Source organism: Pipra filicauda, unplaced genomic scaffold (genome assembly GCF_003945595.2).
Source record: "Pipra filicauda isolate LSUMZ 115617 unplaced genomic scaffold, ASM394559v2 scaffold56_size3634133_pilon, whole genome shotgun sequence".
Lineage (NCBI taxonomy): Eukaryota > Metazoa > Chordata > Aves > Passeriformes > Pipridae > Pipra > Pipra filicauda.
The window spans coordinates 3,231,476-3,252,060 of NW_024104720.1; the positions used below are offsets into that span (position 1 = coordinate 3,231,476).

The 20,585-nt window shown below is 38.5% G+C and overlaps 1 long non-coding RNA gene across 1 annotated transcript in view; it reads right to left on the minus strand.

The window, feature by feature from the left end:
* LOC113992480 overlaps positions 1-20,585 on the minus strand; it is a 71,787-nt gene that overhangs the window by 16,688 nt on the left and 34,514 nt on the right. Inside the window, exon 3 of the long non-coding RNA XR_005565898.1 lies at positions 2,413-2,542. This is a non-coding gene — a long non-coding RNA (uncharacterized LOC113992480). The remainder of the gene's footprint in view (positions 1-2,412; positions 2,543-20,585) is intronic.

Below are 20,585 nucleotides of genomic sequence, written 5' to 3' on the forward strand. Positions count from 1 at the left end.
GAGGACATGGTGCAGCAGAATGCATATGTATGCTCAAGGAAATGAAATCCTTTTAATGTCCTTGTAATAATTTATTCTATAGTTCTCTTTGACTAAAAAAAAAAAAGTCTTTCAAAAACAAAATTAAAAATCTTCCCTTGTGAGGCTTCTAATTTTATTGTAACACTGAAACTGATAGGAAGAAAAGCAGCATTTCAGGGGTAGGGAAATTCAGGGAGACTTTGTTACCCAGTTCTGAGTTTTATTACAAGTAGATTTTGTTTAGAAAATACCTCCACCCCTATATTTATCCGAAGCACACAGGCTGGTTTGTCGAAAGCTTACGCCGCTGTGAACAGAGCGTTGACGTCTTTTAAGGCACTCCTTTTCTCCTTCCTCTCTAAACCATCTGTCTCATTAAATCTGATTTTTAGTTTTTTTCTTTTATGTGGTGTCATTTTGTAAAAAACACCATTACATTCAAGGAGAAAAAGTCACAAATAGCATGCTAAAGCTTTTCTCTCGTGTTTCTGGGAAGGAATGACCTGTATGCTGTGAGTTAGCACTTTCAGCAAGCTGACAAGGAGTTCACTGAACACAGCTCTTTGTAAAAGGTTGCCTCTTTCAGCTGTAAAAGGGTCCTCCTTGATGTAAGTGTTCCCAGAGTAATAATCCATTTCTCTTGTGGCAGGCTCCAACTCATACTATAATCTTTCCCACAAGCTCCAAATCAGTACAAGAAAGCTGTTTACTGGACAATTTTCCCTGCATCTCAATGTCAAATGATACTGCATTAAAATGTGAGAATATCACACTCTAAGAAATGCAGGAGGATCAAAGGGAGCCCTCACGGTGAGTGAGTTGAAACAAATTAGCATCTTTTGGTCATGGTTTCCTAGATATAATAATGGTATTTCAGGGCCATAAGTTGTTTGCTTTGCTTCCTCCCCTTTATTTCACTATAAAAAAATAGCCATTTATTTTTTCCATCTCCCTATGCTTGTTTCTGCCAAAAAAATTGAATCACTTTCAACTGATGCAATTAAACAGGATAAGTCCCTTGTGTAGACACTGTTGTTTCAATTCCAGCAGATATCATTAAGTCAATATAAGAGACTCTTCCACAAAAATAAGACCATCAAGACTGTTCAGTCTGTTAGATTTTTTCTCAATTACCCCATTTTTCACCCAGATTGACAAAAAACAATAATTTCAATTTTCTCATTTCTTTTTTTCTTTTTTTTTCTCCAGGCATCTATCTTAAAACTTAGATTCCTGCTATTTGGTGCAGTAACAGAAAATATTCTGTGAGAGAAAACCTGTGAATTAAAGAAACCTTGACATCATATTTTCCATCCACTTTTTCTTCCACTCACTCCTTCCAGCTGGAAGAAAGTAGAGGCTTAATATCTGGAACCAGTGACAGAATGCATTGAAAATGAGGGAAAAGGTCAAAATACAGGCAATGTAGGAAGCTAAAAATTTTAAGGAAAAAATGCTGTGTAAATTAGAAAGTTTTGAATTCGACAACTAATATCTTTTCTTAAAATGGAAACCCCAGGCACCAGTACAAGCTGGGGGCTGACTTGCTGGAACACAGATCTGCACAGAAGGACCTGGAGGTCAAGCTGTCCATGAGCCAGCAGTTTGACCTTGGGGCAAAGAAGGTCAACAGTACCTTGGAAGGCATTAGGAAGAGCATTGCCAGTGGGTTGAGGGAGATGATCCTGCCCCTCTATTCAGGCCTGGTGAGGCTGCATCTGGAGTGCTGTGTCCAGTTCTGGTGGGTGAAAGAGAAGATTGAGGGACTGGAGCAGCTCTCTTACGATGAAAGGCTGAGGGAGCTGGTGCTGTTCAGCCTCAAGAAGAGATGACTGAGAGGGGACCTCACCAATGTCTACAAGTACCTGAAAGGACCGTGCCAAGAGGATGGACCCAGGCTCTTCTCAGTGGTGCCAAACAAGAGGACAAGAGGTAATAGGCAGAAACTGATGCACAGGAAGTTCCACCTGAATATAAGCAGGAACTTCTTTACTGTGTGGGTGACTGCACCCTGGAACAGGTTGTCTAGAGATGTTTTGGAGTCTCCCTCACTGGAGGCATTCAAGAACCATCTGGACACAATGCTGTGCCATGTGCTCTAGGATGACCCTGCTTGAGCAGGGAGGTTGGACCAGATGACCTCCTGTGGTCCCTTCCAACCTGACCCATTCTGTGATTCTTCGCTTCTGTGATAATAACCTTAAATTTCAAAATTTGAACTGAATATACCTTGATTGGAATTTTGCTTTGAAAAAGACTAAAAGGGAAGTGTGACACATCCCCTTTTTCCCAATTCAAATAAATAATTTTTCCAGCCACCCTCTGTTGGTTTTCTCTTTTCTTCATGACAGTTTATTTTTAATAGCGGAAGAATGCCAACAGAAACTTAACTGTGATTGTTATGGCTTGTCATGCTGTTCTCTGACATTCACGTTCCTCCCAGTATCCTTCTGAGGGATGAGCCTCAGCCTTGATGATTTCACTGGTTTTCGGCATTCATTATTTGTCCACTATGGAAAGTCTGTAAGGAAAGAGAAAAAGATAATTGGTCAATGTGTCTCACAGATCAAAAGGAGTTTTCCTAGAACTTCCAAAATTAGCAAGATCCTGCAACAATAATGAGAACAAATAGCAAAAGACTTTTCAGCCACATAAATGAAAAGTAAAGTCTGATAACAATGATATTGACACAACAATTAAGAGCAATCTGGATCTGGCTCCAAAATTAAATTATTACCATCCTTACTGAAAATGGAGATAAAATACTATCCTTAGAGGTAAGGGCAAGACAGCTACTGGAATTCAAAGCAGAAATTCCCCTAGCAAATTATTACTTATTCAATAAATATATATTCTTGCAGACCATCCTTTTTCCAGCATACTGCTGTAAGTGCTCTGTGGTTAGGCCAGCCATGAACTACACAGAGCTGACATATAGGAAGCCCAGTACAGCAATTGCAAAATTGGTATTATGATTTCTCCCATGCATCTGTCCTCATTAATTAGTTTGTCAGGCCTCCAACCAGACCTTTTTAGTGTTGGCCTGAAGTTCCTTAGGACATGAAACTTTTTCTTCCAACATTTTTTGGGACACTCCATGTCAGTGTAATACAAGCATAAAAATAATAACAAATTATCTTTAGTTTTCCATCCCCTTTCTATCAGATTTCATTTCTCTGAACCACTATTAGTCACTCTTTTTTATATTATTATTATTTTCCTTCTTTACACCATTTAAAGTCTGGAAATTATTCTGTTATTTTTTCTGATCGATGGAGCACCACGAATCCCTGATCACTGACTTTGAAAGTTACTTCTACATATCATATCATTGCAGTCCATTATAATTTCTAGCAACATATCCGGGGATGAAATCACTCCAGCACCAAAATCATTCTCTAATTCTCCTTGATTTCAATGGCGAGAGAGTTCCATGATGCAGATCTGATGCTCTGTCACAGCACTTGATTTTACTGATGTCACTCCAATAATTTCACTGGGACTCTCTAGATTTACACTACACTAGAAGCAAAGAACTATCAATAAAATGGTTATTTGTAGAAGAAACTCTTCCTTTGCCACATCTCCTTAGTGGAGATGAAATAGATTGGGAACTTTTATTTTCTAAGCTCTCGTGTCACTAGCAGAAAGGTAGCAACATTTAAGCTGCTGCTCTGACCAACTGAGTATCCCGTAATACTATTACTACTACAGCAGCAACTTTAGAACAACATACTTTTGAGTCCTTGAATGCAACTTGAATTTCTTTCTTTGGAGTTTTTGCCTGCTTTCTGAAAATATTTTGAACTGCAGGGGAAGCTATTCATTAGAACACACATTTTTCGGCCTTATTGCTCACAATTAACACACTCAATAAACCACTGAATACAGCTGTCTGTTATATATGCAGCTAGAGTAAAAGGCATCTACTTTTCAAGTTTTTAAGCTACTTGTCCTTCCACCTTATACCTCAAAAGTGGCCTGAGGCAGGAATGTATTGCAGTAAAAATACATGCCTTGGAGCATGCTATGTGTGTTGTAATGAGATAACACTGCACCTCTAGTAGTTTACCTGAAGGTCTACATTATCTCATTATAAAGTCTGTTCAGTCAAGTCTTATTGAGTAATTTAGGGTTTTTTTAATTTATAAATATTCACTATGACTCGACTGTACAAATGGAACAAATAGATGTTCAGTGCCAGTTGGCTGGTTGGTGTTATTTCAATACAAGTGCCAGCATTTCCACTAACTTTCATGAGAATAGCATATGCGCCGAGATATTTTTGAAAGAACCGTTTTACTCTTTTACAAATTCATACTCAATCTAATCTACATGCACTAAGATATGAAGCATTTCACAAACTGAATATGTCCACAACTCAGAAAAGACATTTGCCAGGAAAAGAAGGAATCAAACAATGTAGCCATGGTAACCTGTGATTAAAGATCAGATCCAAAAACTGACCACAAAACTGCTACTACCATACACACATTCTCTCTTATCTCATTAGAAATAAATTTTGAAGAAAAGCTGAATTAAAAATCAGTTTTCTTTCTAGTAAATGTGGGTTGAAGGGTTCTTTAAAACAGAACATAGAATAGCATGAGCTGGGCCAAAGACACCACCAAACCAGGATGTCTGTTAACAGCTCTAAGGAAACTTACTGAAAAGGCATGTTTATTGAATGGGTTTAGGAAGATATCAAACTGCAAAGGCGTGTAGAGTACCAGATTGTCTCTCAACAACTCTATAAAAGCAGACACAGCAAAAAACTGTTACTGTGTGAAATAAAACCATATCACAGCTCAGGTCTTTGAAAGATCACCTGGTTCAACCTTTTGTGGAAAAGATGAGATTTGCTAGTACCCTGTCTAATTGTGTCTTGAAAACCTTCAGTGATGGGGACTCTTATCCCATTCTTAGGGAAGCTGTTTCAGTGATTGATCTCACTTTGAAAATTTTCTTTCTCATATCAAGATGAAACCCATCATGGTACAATTTGTACCTGTTGTCCCTTGTTATCTCCATGTGGCTCCTCGTGAAGAGAAAGCCTCCATCCTCCAAAGCCACCCTTTAAGTACTGGAAGATGATGATGAAGTTCCCTGTGAGCCTTTTCTTCTCCAGGTGTTTTCTTCTCTGGTGTTTTACAGCCCTTTGATCATCCTTATGGCCTTCTTTTAGTGATGAGATCGAATATTTTTGTTATCACTTACTATGCTTCATAACTAAAAAAACCAGATATAATATTTGGGAAGGACAGAGTGGTAGTTCAAGAATCACTGCTGTCCCACTTGCTAACTCCACATCTGCCTGGTAATGACTTTGCTAATGGACAGGAAAAGCATCCTAACTAGGACAAGAAAGGAATCAGATAAGGGATTCATGAACTGGTTGGGCATTGGGCACTACCTTGTCTTGTAATAATGACAGTGACACAATCATCAGTCCTCTGATCTACCCCATGCATGTGTTTTAGGCTTTGCTTTAATTACTCTGGGGGAAGAAAAGACTGAAGATGTCATCTGTCAGACTGGCAAAACTTCCTGGTTGCTGAATGAGAAAATACTGCTCTGGATCTATCTATGTATTTTTTAGAATGTGGGGGTTCTTTTTCTACAGTCTAGTAAAACATAAGAAATATTTTATTTCTTAAGGGCACATTCCTTCATCTGATTATGAGGACATGATTAACACACTGATTGAAATGTAGCAGTAATATTAATTAATCATTTACTATCACTTAGGTAAAAAATTGGTATTCTTGCTTGTGCATGTAAAAATAGTATTTTAAATAAAGTCTGTAATACTGGTAATGAATGTTCGAGAGTTCTTAGGAGTGACTTCACATGAACAACTCAACTCACAAGATTAATATGACACTAGAATAATTTTGTGTAACATAAAAAGATCTCTATCTTCATTTGCACAAAACTAAAATGAGCAAATGTCAGGAACACACCAGGACACAAAGAAATTTTTTTTAAGTAAAAACTGGTAAAGTCAGGTTTCTGCTGCTTTTACCACTATTTACAAATCTATAGATTTTTTTAAACAATAGGAGATTATTACTTCAAGCATTATTAAAACAGCACAGAACAAACAAAGGGTTTGCTCATCAGGAGTATTTTCTTTCATTGTCCTTGTTCTATTTCGCCTATTGCAATTTTTCATTAATATAATTTCTCTGCTGACAGTAAATGCCAATAAGACTCATCATGCTAACAATCTCTGAGATCAAGAAAGAAATAAATCGAAACCACTGTTGTTTCTTATTTTAAGAAAAAGGCATTCCTTTAACACATTTTTTTAAGTCAGATATTTCCAGAGAGTAAGTTCCTCAAATACATTTTCTAACATTTGTTTGCCTACTAGCTTTGACAACTGTGATCTCAAAGAAACCATCGGTGTTCAGACACAATCAGAAGCCCTTCAGACTTCTAAACCCCCATGTTTTCCTGAAGATAAACACCATCGTGGAGGGGGCAGGGTAGCTGTAGAGGAGGATAAAATTAGTGATAAATTCTTCCCAAAAAACCGATTTGGAAGACATGCTTAGAATTAGAGTCAGTACTTAAGCAACACCTCTCTCCCCACCAGCTTTCCACAAGCCATAGTAGGGTGTCAAAATTAAGTCCATCTCCTTGTTCAGAGTCTTTGATCTAAGCAACAAAGCAATATTCTTTAGTTTGTTCCTCTGCTTTCTGTGATTTCCTCAGTATCTCATTCAAGGACTGAGCAGCCTAGGACTTTTTAACTTCCAGAAGACAGAAAAGAAAATAGGACTGCAGTTTGGCCAGCTGGCTTCTGCAGTACTGCAGATCATTGGTGGTGACCAAATTGAGCTTTCTATGTCATTGATACCTGTTTTTAGCATAAGAGCACTCTATCTCCTCATGGAAGTATGATTTGTATTCCATTAACAAAATTACCAGTTTCAGTCAAATGAAATGAAATTACAATATAGAACAGAATCTAGTATTTTGGTTGAATAAACTAATCACAATAATTTTCTATTACTTAATTATAGTAGCTACTGGGGGGAAGGGTAAGGGAACCTCTTGCTTCTTTCTCTCAGATAAACACATAAGTCAGCAGCCTGCAGTGCTGCGTTCCCCTGTAGGCATAACAATGTTGAAATCTATTGTGCACAGCAGAGCAGCTTCAACAAGGGACCAGGGAGCACCTTGAAATATCCTACATACCACCAGTGAAGGTGATTTCCTATTACATGCACTTTACACCTCTTTTCCACTCTTTTACCAACTCCTATGCAGAAGGAATATATATGCCCAGCTTTGTAGGGTCCTAAGTCCATGGGCTGCAAAGAAAGAAGTTTTTTTCTCCCTCAACCTTGGGAAAAGAACACTTTCCTTCTGCTAAAAATATCCACCAACCACTTCAGTGTTTTGTTTCCTTCTGTCTGTGAATCATTTCTATGGTGGACTTAACATTTCTAAGAAAATAAATAAATAAATAATGAATTTATATCACATAAGTCATTCTCTCCCTTATCCACACAGAACGAGGCCAGCCTTGAGGAGACAGGATCCTTGCTTGTTAAACACAGAACCCCTGGGGTTTGCTTCTAGTGAAAACCATTCTTAATCATTCCTGTCCCCTTCATTTTGTGAGAAAATGATAGCGAAAAAAAGAAATAACAAAGCATGACAAATGGGAGGCTAGGAAGGGTGCATAAGTAATATAACTCTGCATTCCTGTGAGGCCAGGACTGAGTCCAGCTGAATATGGGGACTGTCAGGGTGGTGTTTCCCCATCCTTATAATGGAAAGTGGGCATCAGCTCCAGGGAAAATAGATATCAGACTATGAAGGGGTAAAGGAATATCTGCCTTATCTTCCTACCTTGTTCCCTCTACACCACGTCCACCCAGCTCCCTTCAGGGCTAGCTCAGCCCATGTCTGAAGAGAAGGCATTTCCCCAGGGACTCTCCAGTGGCTGGTCCTGAGGAGGCCCCAGATGCTTCCTGTCTGGAAGGAGTGGTCCCATCCTACCCCAGGCACCAAAATATCTCACTACAGCTCTGAAAATAACATTTCATATATAATACACATATGGCATAACTCCTCTTATGCTGCAGGACTTTGCCGAATAAAGTTAGTGGAATTACAGTGATGTAAAGTCTGCATAATTAAGGTAAAAATATGACTCCTTTCTGCCCTCCACAGCCTGATCATATGAGAAGCTGAACATTTCCCTCTAAGTGCTTGATGCCCTCTGCTCACATCTATTTGGTTTCAGTGAGAGTTCAGCTAGAAGAGTTAATCTCTTACAACCTACTATTCTGATGCAATATGTTGCTCTCATTCAGGAAATCTGAACTGAGTTTAGAAATTCCCAGGTCCCTCTGACAGTCAATAACTTACTATTTTAGTGCAATGAGCACATTAGCCCTGAACGGCTTGAGACTGCATTCTCCATTGATCAGATAAACAATTCGTGAGATATTTTATTACAAAATGACGCACCAATTTAGCCATCTTTTCATCAATGATGTGCTTAAATTGGATGTGAAATGCCAAGAAAGTTGCCTCCCCAGGGTGCCATCAGTGAGAAATGTAAAGCAGAGGCTTTCAGTTAATATGGTTCATGTAGTGGAGTTTTATCTTTCAGTCAAATCAAATTTAAGTCAGTTGGTAATACACGTTTGACCTCCCATTATCTAAAGCCATAAATTGCATTGCACTGATTTGTTAATCTGGCCTTAAATCATCCAGCAACCTTTATATGTTCAGGAGTTGGGTTTTTTTACGAATCATGGGGGTTTGCTTCTTCATTTTCTTATGAGCCCATAGAGGACAGTTGATTACATCTCTGATTTCTTGTACCTACTCTGTTCATTCAAGAACCCTTATTTCTGTTAAATATAAAACGTGTTATTGTTTCTAAATCCATTTAAGTATAGAATACCACACTCTGGCTATAAATGCTTTATTCCAGTGGATAGAATGGATAGTCTCAATAGCCCACTTTAAGACTGCATCTCTGAATCACAACAGAAATGGAAAATGAATCACACAGTATTTGTGATCTTTTATCAAAAAGTATTTTAGCTTGTGCTAGCATATTTACTAATACAAATTTAATTAATAGAATGGAGGTCCTATTTTATATCACAGCCACCACATTGCACTTTTACCAGAGTTTCATCATGAAATTTCAGGAATGACAAAAACCATCATTGTTGAATACATGGCATAAATAAAAAAGTAACATTGTTCATTTCCCTCACCCCCACTTCTGAAAAAAAAAAAATATATGGAAAACTATGGAATATAAAGGACATGCAGAACTACGTAAAATTAAGTATCTTCAGAGTACTTCCAGAAGAAAAAGTTCCGAAGTCAAAAGTCATGAGATTATGAGAAATGTCTTTTTTTTTTTTTTGTAAATGTTAAGTCTCAATTATTCACTATCATCAGACTTTCTAAGAATTCCCTCAACATCCCTGTGATATAGTGAGCTTTGAGAGCTTTTAAAAACCTGTTGCTAGGACTGTTGATTGCAGTCCACAATCAACACAAGAGTTTGAAGGACCCAGAAAAGTCATGGTTCTGTGTGTTGGGTATTGCGAACAGCCCTAGGGAGAGATGCATTATAATCAATGTCATGAGGGAAAGAGCAGAGACTCATTAAACTCACTTCATGGTGTAGCTACTGTCTTCACTAGATGGGTCCCCTTTCAATCCTGGCTGATCTACACAGGATGCACACTGCTCACATGTAAAATGTTAATTAACAATGACTTGAGAGGTTTAGTCCCTCTGCTTGCAAAAGGAAAAAAAAATCAGTCTTGTTTCCTGACAATGCAATTTTTCCAGCCTTCAGAAATTTCCCAGATAGACTTTTCTCTTGTCTTGATTCACAGGCAAAACATCCCTCTTCCTCAGGTCAGACCCTCTCTTTGCTTTGGTCAGTCCCACAGACCAACGCACAGATGGTAAAGCACACAGAGGCACTGCATTCAAATTTCATGATATTTCAGTACAGAGCACTTAGGATAATTTTTATTATGTCAAGCTTTATCCTTTGGCCTTGCAGGGTGTCTCAGAAGGTTTAAAATCAATTTCTCCCACATCACCACTGTCTTCTACTTCAGCTATCATCTCTGTTACTGTCTATATGGATCCCTCTTGCAAAGAAGCTCACGACACCAGTAGCAAATAAACACACTGACACTACAAGAGATCTGTAATCACGCCTAGGCTTGCATTCACACTTAAGGGACATTCAAATATCTAACCTATTACCCGTGTCTAGTTCATCCTCCCTTTGCTTCTGCCACTGCATGTGGAAACCTTTAGGATGGGATGCTAGAGAAAAGCCCTATTGCAAGAGCTACCTCTAAATACGTGGGCTGTCAGTTGAACATACAGAATCTCAGGCAATTGATCTTGTAATTAAAGACCAAAAGGCAATAATGTTAGCTATTCCAAAAAGTTATATTCCAAAGAGTCGCATTTTAAAAGGGTTATTCCCAGTAGCAATTCACAACAACCCTTTACCTAGTACTTTTAACCTTCGTTCTCAATGCTTAGTACAAAAATCAAATATAAAAAATTAAAATCAAACTAGGAAAATATGGTCTGGCTTGCCTTTTATTTTTGATACAGCTGTAACGAGTTCTCTTTTCATTGCATCTCTCTCTGTCACCAAGACTACCCAAGAAGTAGCAATAAAGGTAGCAATACATTATATAATGTATAGAAGAGTTGTGTGGCTTATAGCTCAATCATGGCTCATCAACAGTTTTGCTAAAACATAGGTGCAATACTAATAAGCATCTAATTTGAAATTTTATTTTAAGAACACATACGAGTAATTAGCAGAAAACAGTTGCTAGGTGTTACATTTCAATAGACTGGGGAGGTTGGGGATGATATCCAGGAGCTTGCTTAGTACTCATAGCAATTTAACATTTGCTGAGTGTCTGTGCAGTGGGGCTAACATCAAACATTAAACAAGAAATCATTGCTGTGACCCCAAAACATCATGAGGTTGCTAAAAAACAACAACAAAAAAACCCATCAACCAAATAAACAAATGAAATCTATAAAGATAGAAAAAATAAGGAAATACTAGGGTCTTTTAATTTGACTTTTTGATTTGGTGCACTCAAACTGTTCTAAACTTCTTTCCAGCACTAGAAAGATTGAAGAGATTCTCACATTTCTGAACGAAAACTAAGAGGATAACATAATCACTCATCTCTGAGAATTAAAGCTTTAAATAAATTCATTGCTAAACTAAATAATTTTCTCATGGTATCATCAACTAATGGACAATTGTGTCTCAGTACAAGCTACAAAACCCAGATCAGGTAAATACTGAAAGCTCAGTTCTCAAACACATACAGCTGCTGGTTACCACTTTATTCTGACTGTCCTTTTTGACCTCAGGCACACTCAGTGTAGAGACAAACCCTATTTCAGGAGAAAGGGACATGCCACCAATGTGTACCCATAGGTCCTAATGTAACCATATTATTCAGTTGACAGCTTCTCTACCAAAGTACTTGAAAGGAATGGTACTGCAGAGCAGCCCATAACATCAGTAGTTACTTAAAATTAAAATCACTTTTGTAACAAATATACTGCTCTTTTAAATTTTATAAACTGAACTCAGATAAAACTCATACAAAGTCTGAACCTTTTACCTAACATCACTCTTTCACAAAACGGTACATTATCTCAACTTCCAGATTTATTAAGAAAATTGAGAATCCATTGTCACAAAATGCATACAAAGCCAAACTAAAAAATCATAATGATGACCTTATTTACACAAACAGGACAGAAAATCACTACTAGAAGACACTGGGAGTGTTTCATAGAAACATAGGATCACTTAGATTGGAAAAGACCAAGTCCAATTTAAAAAAAGAGTTCTTCACCCTCAGATGGACAGCAGTAATTAAAATCTTTGTCTTTTTATTTGAAAATATTATTGTATTTGTCTGTATGGGAAAAAAAATCAGTAAGAACAAAGAGATCTTGTAAAAGATCTTGTAGTATGAGTTTCAAATGTGACAGAAGCAATCTGGTAGATTTATTATAGGTCAGTAGTCAGAGTAGATTTTTTGAAAAAACATCAGAAGTGTTACAAAACTATATCTTTTGTGATGTTCTCAAAATTTGGAACAGTCTGTTTGTGAAAGCCTTGCAGGTTCAGGATTGTCTGGTTTTGTTTCTTCCTTTATTAGGTTTGGCATTTATTATAACCGAAATTGATCTTATTTTTATCTCCACAGTCTGCTTTTGCTGCGTGCTTGCAAATTTCATAGGACTCTCTTTCAACTAAACAATTTGAATTTTCTATTCATACACTCAAGACTTCAATCAGTGAAGCTATCTGAAAAATTATAGCACCGGCAAGAGCAGACAAGAATTCATCTTTTGTAGGTTATAAAAGAGGAAGATATTTATTTTCATTCTTGCAGGAGAGGAAAGCTGTGACAATAAAAGGTAAATGACACCTCCAGATTTCAATTGCACAGTCAAAAGTTGTGTTTGTTTTCAGAAAAGCATGAAAATTGTCACACATTCTTATGGTTTTGCAGTTGTCACTTACATTCACCAATTAAGCCATGTGTTTAGATTTATTTTGTTTAGTATCAAATCAAACTAAAAAAATTACACCTACTTGTGAACAAACTAAAGTATTGGTATTTAAAACTGCAAAGACAGAGTGTTCACATGACCTTAATAATGCTAAGGCATACACAAGGACATACGAAATCAGACTGAGTAGCATCTTAATTCAACCAACATCAGTGATCCAAACTATTGGGCAATGTAGCTCCTAATATTAAACAAGACCTCAGATTATGATCAATAACTCTTCTTGTTTGGATAGATAAATCCAGACAAGCAGTATCCCTGCCCAGCATACACAGAGACACAATCATGTATTAAGTAAAACCTACGGGAAGGTTCTCTGCAATCATCTCCCGGAAAAGGTAGTTATGACCTTAGGTTTTGCATGGTCTCTCATCTTCATAACTTGTAGAGGGCTTTTATACCCAGCAGCCTTCTGGTTACAGGCTTACCTTCTTCTTGTTCTGTGCAACTCATGCTGCCTCCCAAAGAATGAGACACATCTAAAAACCACCATCTTCTGCTTTCACCCCTCAGGAAAAAGCTGACAGCCTGCCAAGCAACAACATGAATGTTGACAGCCCCTTCTGATGTTGCCTCAACTATCTATCTCAGCCACATCTGTAAATAATGGATGGGATACATGGGCTAACAAGAGTGTGTAATAGAGCTGACATAGGTGACAATCCTTGCCTCCCTCCTGGCTCAGATTTCAAACATGGCACATTTCAGTAAAGCTTTGGATACTGTTTGTCACAAGATCCTTCTGGACAAAATGTCCAGCACACAGCTGGATAAACACATCGTGTGGTGGGTGAGCAATTGGCTCATGGGTCGAGCACAGAGGGTAATAGCGAACATCAGACTGGCGACCTGTCACTAGTAGGGGTTCCACAGGCCCTGTGCTCTTCAACGTCTTTGTAAATTACTTGAATGCAGGACTGGAAGGGATACTAAGAAAGTTTGCAGATGACACAAAAGTGGGAGGAGCTGTTGACTCCCTCAAAGGCAGGGAGACCCTGCAGAGAGACCTCAAAAAATTAGAGGACTGGGCAATCACCAACCACATGAAGTTCAACATGGGAAAGTGCTATATTCTGCACTGGGATGGGACAGCCACAGATGTTCGTACAGACTGGGGAATGAGATGCTGGAGAGCAGTGCCACGGAAAGGGACTTGAGGATCCAGGTCGATGGTAGGTTGAGTATGAGTCAGCAGTGCCCCCTGGCAGCCAGGAGGGCCAACCATGTCCTGGGGGGCATCAGGCAAAGCATTGCCAGCCGGTCGAGGGAGGAGATTGTCCCACTCTGGTCTGCACTGGTGCAGCCTCACCATGAATATTATGTGCAGTTTCGGGCACTGCAATATAAGAAGGATATTAGGCTCTTAGAGAGTGTTCAAATGAGGGCAACAAAGATGGTGAAGGGCTTTGAGGGAAAGCCATATGAGGAGCAGCTGAGATCACTTGGTCTGTTCAACCTGGAGGAGACTGAGGGGAGACCTCATTGCAGTCTACAACTTCCTCGTAAGGGGAAGAGGAGGGGCAGGCACTGATCTCTTCTCTGTGGTGACCAGTGACATGACCCGAGGGGCTGGCCTGAAGTTGTGTCAGGGGAGGTTTAGGTTGGATATTAGGAAAAGATTCTTCACTCAGAGAGTGGTCAGGCACTGGAACACACTCCCCAGAGAAGTGGTCACAGCACCTATCCTGCCAAAGTTAAGAAGCATTTGAATGATACTCTCAGTCACATGGTGTGGCTCTTGGGCATGGTCCTGTTCAGAGCTAAGGGCTGGACTTAATTATCCTTGTGGATCCCTTCAGACTCAGCATATTCTGTGATTCTCTGATGGCACAAGGCCTCCAGTTGTCCCCATTCTCACTGAGGTATCTCAGAAGGAACTGGAAAATGTCATCTTCCTGTGGAAGACAGGAAGGATCTTCCTTTTGATACACAATCATGTAATACTTTTTCCCACATCATAACTTCCTTGGAAGATCTGAGGTGCAAAGGTAGCAGAGAGACCTATTCATTCGATTTCACTCCCAAAACCTTCAGCCCCAAGCAGAGACACACATACACACACATATACACACACACACCTCTCTGCCAAGCATCATTGCTGCTTCCTGCCAACAAGAAAAAACCCTTCACGAAATCCTGCTTTGCAGCCTACCTCATTTCTCTCACAGTGCCTGCAGATAAACAGCAGTCCCCAGCAGCATGGCAAGGAGTGGTCTGAGATTACTGAGGAGGTTACCAGAGAAAGAAAGTCAACAGGCAGAAGTCATTGCACAAGAATAGTCTCTTCCAAGAATATAGTGGCTTTAATACACCGTAGCCACATTAGGCACAGGTTTAATAAACTTACTTGACTAATTTTCCCTGAAAACCCTGTGTGAACATGGCCCCTGCCTGCATTACCACACTCATGCTTGTCAATGTGCTCATGGCACCTTGGTATTGCAGCCTTCAGTTGCATCTATTCTGAAATATTTCCTCTGAAATTTGTCTTTTCTCATGTGTCCACACACTGTCTAGGGCAAGCTAACTCTGATCTTTTAAAGAAGTTCTTAAACACTACCTTGACATAAGTGACTAACAGAAACAGTAGTAGTAAGACTATATTTCTAGGGAGCAACAACTAGCTCACCATTATGGTTGGTTTAAAACCCTCAAGGACTATGGGCTGTATGACTCTTCCAGCACGTACTACTTTGCAGATGAATTAAGTTTTGCTCATTGGATGTCTACTCTTCCTTTAGCCACTGAGATCCTGGACAAGTACAGTTTAAACATAAATCTAAATTTTGTTCATTGGTTCTAGTTCATCTCTATTTCCAATGTAATAGAACATAAATCTGATCACACAGCTTGGATAATGTCATTGTTCACTTTATAGCCATGGTTCACCGTCACACTGGACAAGATCACAGAGGGGATAAGGTCACGGAAACTCTCTGTGTGTCTTCTACCCTGTGATGTTATCAGGTACTCAACCCTAAAGCAATAGAAACACACTGATAAAAGAGGGGAAAGGGAACTGTGATAATAAATCAACTCAACTGCAGAGAAAGTGCCAGGGAAAACAATATTGATTTTTTTTTACAAGTCAGCGCACAGATTTGTCAGACAAAAGAATAGAGATGTCAAAACCCACAGAATCAAACACACTAATATTAAGAGAAAAACAACTCCACTACCTACAAAATGCGAGAATGTGTGCATAGTGATATTTATCAGGAAGATGAATGTATTTTATCATACTCAGAAAACTTAAAGAAAATATTTATATGATCTGTATTTAGCAGTCCCATGCTGATTTTACAATAAGACATCTAAGTAGAGTCAAGCAGAAGGGGAGTCCACTGCAAAAGGAAAGTGCCTCTGGCCCAGTGAACAAATGATGCTTCAGTCCTCACCTAAGGGAGGTGACTCACTGGTCACCACCTCCCCAGGTGACAGCAAATTATCTTGCTTCTCTTCAGCAACTTAGAGGAGCTTTCTTTCTGAAATGGCCATGTTATGCTCCTGGATAATAGGGGATTGGTCGGGGGAGGTCAAGCAGGCAAGACTATATTGGAAAGAGAAGACATTTATATTCTATTCCACTGAAGAAGTGAAGTATTAAAATTATATAACCTGTAAAATAAATATACTAGATGACATCATAAACTTTGATCCTTTCACTGAGGAGCATAAAAAAAAAGTAGTTGTATGAAATGCCAAGAATAGAAATAACTAGCAGTTCAGAACAGTGATTCATTTGCTATCTAACACTTATCTGTAATAAATTCAGAGAAACTAAGGTCAAAAGGACAATTACTTCAATGATTGTGTCCTATGGATCAGAAGTCCTTAAATTTCATGCAGTTCCTCTTATTTGTATTCACAAAACCTGTTTGACTAAATGAATTATTTTAGAAATACATTCAACACTGATTTGAAGACTTTTATAAGGTGTAGAAATCATCAGTTCCACTGGGAATCTGTGCTAATATTTCAGTGCCTTCACTGTTACAAATTACAACTAATTTCTTATTAAAATTTGTATGCCTTTAACTTCCTGCCATTAATCTTTTCTCTCTTAAACTACCGAGGCAAGATTTTCTCAACTTGAAGGTATTTGGGCATTATAATCATAGCACTTGTAAATCTTCTTTTTAGAAAAATGTATAGATTGAATTTCTTAACACTTTCATTATAACTCATATTTCTCAGCACAAAAGTTATTTTTGTGGTTTCTTTGCTCAGCCCTTCTAATCCCTTGCAATTCTGGAGCTGCAGGACTCAGGAATTCAGCTCCTTTCATGCTACCGCCAGTAAGGTACCAGCCATGATGATGGCTACATGTCACTGAACGTGTGCAAGGTATGAACTAATACTGAACCACAAATCAAGGCACTGTAAAATCACTATAATTTAGCAACTGTTGATATTCTTTAAATTGGACACGATGTTTTCATTTGCTTCGCCTTGCTTTTATTACCATGCTTTTATTTCCATTAAATGAGAAGCAATGCTAAAAAAGTAGACAGTAAACTTCGTGTTTCATCTTTGCAGGATGGTCACAAAATATTGTTTAGGGAAGAAAGTATTGTAGAAGTAGCAGACCAGTTCTAGGCCTCATTAGAAAGGTAAGCAGCAGTCTTGATTTTCAACACCTACTCTTCACCAGTTGCCAACATGCTAAAAGAATTATTATCTTTCAAATATTCTTGCATTTTATATTTACATTCTTTTCTGTGATGGGATTTTTGTTTTCTTTTCCCATCTTTTCAGTCTCTGAAATGGTTATTCCAAACTCAGAAATATAATGTACAAAAATATTTCAAATTTAATTTATCCCCAGGTATTTGATACTATATCTCTGCATAGTCAACAAACCTATTCAAACAGTGGCTGTAATGAAACTCCTTTTCTGACAGTAGTTTTCCCCTTTGCAAGCTTCCCAAATTTAAAACACACACATGCCATTAGACACACATTAAAACACTTGTCCCTGAGGTTCCCTTCTCACAGGGACACTTCCAATTACTAAAGAAAAGTGAAGTGCATCATAGCCAAAGTTTTCAACACAGTGAAGCAGCTCTCTGTGCTGTGAATTCTTCACATAGCATGGGCAGTCACTGGTCCCACCACTCAATTAGAACCTCTTCATGATGAGGACACAGCATACCATTTGAAACATCGGCTGATTAAAATGCCAGTATTTGAGAAGGCTTACAGCTAATTTTGTTTGCTTGGCACAGAATCACAGAATGAAAACAACTGCCTTTCCCTGATCTCTTCATAAAACAGCAGCTAGTGGTAAACAAAATTTCAGAAGCAGAATGTGTCTTTCCTGTTAATAGTTTTTGAGCCAAGTTGAAGTGAGGGCTATTAAAGTAGCCATCCTACAGCAACTTAAACACACTGAAACTCACTAGAACCTTCAGGAAAAAGGGTGATAGTGCTAAATGTACCATGATCAGGAGAAATAAAAGCCACTGGATTAAGAGAGAAACACTTATGTATAAACACCTACATGTGATAAATGATTACAAGCAGAAAATAACAATTACTGCCAAAAAATATGCTTTTTCCAAAATACACTGTTTTTTTCTTGTTCATCAGGCCTGTCAAATATTAGGGGAAAAAAAAGTTGTTTATTTGAATATTTTATGGGCTATTTACTACCTGGACTTCTGAATTCTAGCCCACAGTTCAAGCCTATGGAGTCTTGCAAAAATTCCGCCAAGATCTCTAACACTGGATTCATTGTACTTATCTATGTATTTTTATGAAAACATCTCATGGAACAATACTTCTTAGACATAAATAAAAGTCATATCTAGTATTTTAGCAAGAAATTGTCCTTCCTATTACTCTTTCCTTAGAAATCTCTTTCCCACTCTCTTATCTAATGATTAAAGTGAATGCTTTCCTTTATTCTACTTTCCTGCAAAAATTAAAAGAATTCTCTTTGAACAAAACCCAAATAAAAAATCCCTAATCAATCTTAAAGAGGTAGAAAAGCCTCAACCATGTAGGTGTGATTCAAGTTTTTTATATGACAACTTCATATGACTTGTCTAACCCAAAACAATTTAAAATTAAATTTATGTTCAAACGACTTGGAAAAAAAATCACACTATACTGGTTTCATCATTTTAATGCTTTATTTTTCAATTTCAAGTGTGTGACTCACAATGTGGGAGGCTATACAGAATATTTCACTGGGGACTAAATCTTTATTCTCTTCCTGAATGTCCTGGTTTTAGCTGGGATAGTGTTAATTTTCTTCCCAGTAGCTGGTGCAGTTCTGTGTTTTGGACTTAGAATTAAAATAATGCTGATAACACAATGATGTTTTAGCTTTGCTAAGAAGTGCTTACACTAATCCAAGACCTTTTCTGCTTCTCACCCCACCTCACCAGCAAGGAGGCTGAGAGGGGCACAGGAAGTTTAAGAGAGACACAGCTGAGACAGTTGACCCCAAAGACAGCTAAGCAAAGGGATATTCCATATCATATGGTGTCATGCTCAGCATATAGAGCTGGGGGGGAGAAGAAGGAAGGGGGGGACACGTTTGGAGGGATGCCATATGTCTTCCCAAGTTACTGTTACATTTGATGGAGCCTGGCTTTCCTGAGGAATACCTGCCTGCCCCATGGGAAGCAGAGAATTAATTCCTTGTTTTGCTCTGCTTACATGCATTCCTCTTGCTTTACCTGTTAAACTGTCCTTATCTCAACCCATGAGTTTTCTCACTTTTCCAGTTCTCTCCCCCTTCCCATGGGGGGGAAGTGAGCAAGTGGCTGCGTGGGGCTTAGTTGCCAGCTGGGGTTAAATCAGGCTGCTCTATATTTCCCAAGCTCAGATTCTGGCAGTAAAACTGAGTGCCTATTCCAACTCATCCAATACTTCCCTCCTTCAGAGTCTCCTGCCTTGCTCGCTTTTCCCTATCTGCTGATATGACATCAGTATTGAGTGGCAAGGACCAAAACATTCATGACAAACTTATTTTGCTCAGCCTGTGCAGCTAAGCTATTTGTCTGTTTTAAAGACAAGTTATTCTTATGAAAATCTAAGAAGAACACAACATGCCTGCTGGCATTTTTCCTTTGCACCATCACATCTTATGTGCATAACAAGGCTCATCCATCATCTGCACTAACCATGGACTGAGGTGAAAGGTCAGGAGTCAGGAATTGGAGAAAGACAACTGTAAGGGGAGAGAAGGCTGATAGGCAAAAGACTGTATCACTGTCATCTACTGGCAGCAGTGATTGACAAAGGCAATACTGTTTGGTAATACATGACAATTATCCATTTAGTTCATGTTTTCCTTTTGCTCTTCCCAGTTGTAAGATGCAATAGCTACTGCTGAAAGTCAGTGAGAGACTTTTATGACTTCTGCCACTGTGTAGTGCACAACATCTGCACAGCCTTTAGAGGTGACCCCTTAGGGAGAGGCTCACAATTTTAGGTTCCAGGCTCAGCCATTCTGCCCTACAGAGGTGAGATTTCTTATTTCTCCAGAGGGTTCAAGAACTGGCTGAAAGAAAATAAATGGTCTTAGCACTGTCAAACATTCCTGATGGAACTGTTCTGGACACTTTCCTCTGCAAGGATGTTCTTTTAAAAAGTCCCATCATCATGTTAGACTTCCTTAAATCCCACAAGCTTTATAAAACAAGTCTCTCTCTCTCTCTAAGCAGGGCTTCTCTTTCAGTTTCAACTATCCATTCTAGAATTTTGCCAAAAGTTTTCCAACTTCTAGGACAATTGCTTTCCATTATTCTAAATCTCTTAATCATAAGATATGACAACCTAACCAATAAAACATATTCCACGTTTTTTCATTTCATTTCATCATAAAATCATTGAGCAAAAGAACAGTGGTATATATGGGATTGTTTTAAGAAGAGAAAGATGCCTCAGCAGAGTCTGCTAAACAAAAG